The sequence below is a fragment of the Arachis hypogaea genome, chromosome 5, assembly GCF_003086295.3.
Source record: "Arachis hypogaea cultivar Tifrunner chromosome 5, arahy.Tifrunner.gnm2.J5K5, whole genome shotgun sequence".
Classification (NCBI taxonomy): domain Eukaryota; kingdom Viridiplantae; phylum Streptophyta; class Magnoliopsida; order Fabales; family Fabaceae; genus Arachis; species Arachis hypogaea.
This window is the reverse complement of record NC_092040.1, coordinates 16,689,758-16,690,873: the sequence shown is the minus strand read 5'-3', so window position 1 is coordinate 16,690,873 and position 1,116 is coordinate 16,689,758. Positions and strand designations below refer to the sequence as shown.

General features: G+C 40.9%; 1 non-coding gene across 1 annotated transcript; it reads left to right on the top strand.

Annotated features, from left to right (window-relative positions):
- Window positions 1-294: 294 nt before the first annotated feature.
- Window positions 295-402, top strand: LOC112804753 (small nucleolar RNA R71). The gene has a single exon (XR_003203369.1). It is a non-coding gene; the product is annotated as a small nucleolar RNA R71 (small nucleolar RNA).
- The last annotated feature ends 714 nt before the right edge of the window (window positions 403-1,116 follow it).

The following is a 1,116-nucleotide window of genomic DNA, read 5'->3' as shown; positions in this document are numbered from 1 at the left end:
TCCAGACAGACTTTGAGAAATCATATTGACTTGTTGAGTCAATATTTTATTCTGAGCCAATATGGCATTCAGAGTGTCAATCTCAAGAACTCCTTTCTTCTGACTAGTCCCATTGTTCACAGGATTTCTTTCAGAAGTGTACATGAATTGGTTATTTGCAACCATTTCAATCAGTTCTTGAGCTTCAGTAGGCGTCTTCTTCAGATGAAGAGATCCTCCTGCAGAGCTATCCAAAGACATCTTGGATAGTTCAGAGAGACCATCATAGAAAATACCTATGATGCTCCATTCAGAAAGCATATCAGAAGGACACTTTCTGATTAATTATTTGTATCTTTCCCAAGCTTCATAGAGGGATTCTCCTTCCTTCTGTCTGAAGGTTTGGACTTCCACTCTAAGCTTACTCAATTTTTGAGGTGGAAAGAACTTTGCCAAGAAGGCATTGACTAGCTTTTCCCAAGAGTCCAGGCTTTCTTTAGGTTGTGAGTCCAACCATGTCCTAGCTCTGTCTCTTACAGCAAAAGGGAATAGCATAAGTCTGTAGACCTCAGGGTCAACCCCATTAGTCTTGACAGTGTCACAGATTTGCAAGAATTCAGCTAAAAACTGATGAGGATCTTCCAATGGAAGTCCATGGAACTTGCAATTCTGTTGCATTAGAGAAACTAATTGAGGCTTAAGCTCAAAGTTGTTTGCTCCAATGGCAGGGATAGAGATGCTTCTCCCATAGAAGTCGGGAGTAGGTGCAGTAAAGTCACCCAGCACCTTCCTTGCATTGTTGGCATTGTTGTTGTTTTCGGCTGCCATGAGTTCTTCTTCCTTGAAGAATTCGGTCAGATCCTCTAAAGAGAGTTGTGCTTTGGCTTCTCTTAGCTTTCTCTTCAAGGTCCTTTCAGGTTCAGGGTCTGCCTCAACAAGAATGCTTTTGTCTTTGCCCCTGCTCATAAGAAAGAGAAGGGAACAAGAAAATGTGGAATCCTCTATGTCACAGTATAGAGATTCCTTGAAGTGTCAGAGGAAAAGAAGAGTAGAAGACAGAAGTAGAAAATTCGAACTTATCAAAGAAGATGGAGTTCGAATTTTGCATTAAGGGATAGTGTTAGTCCATAAATAGAA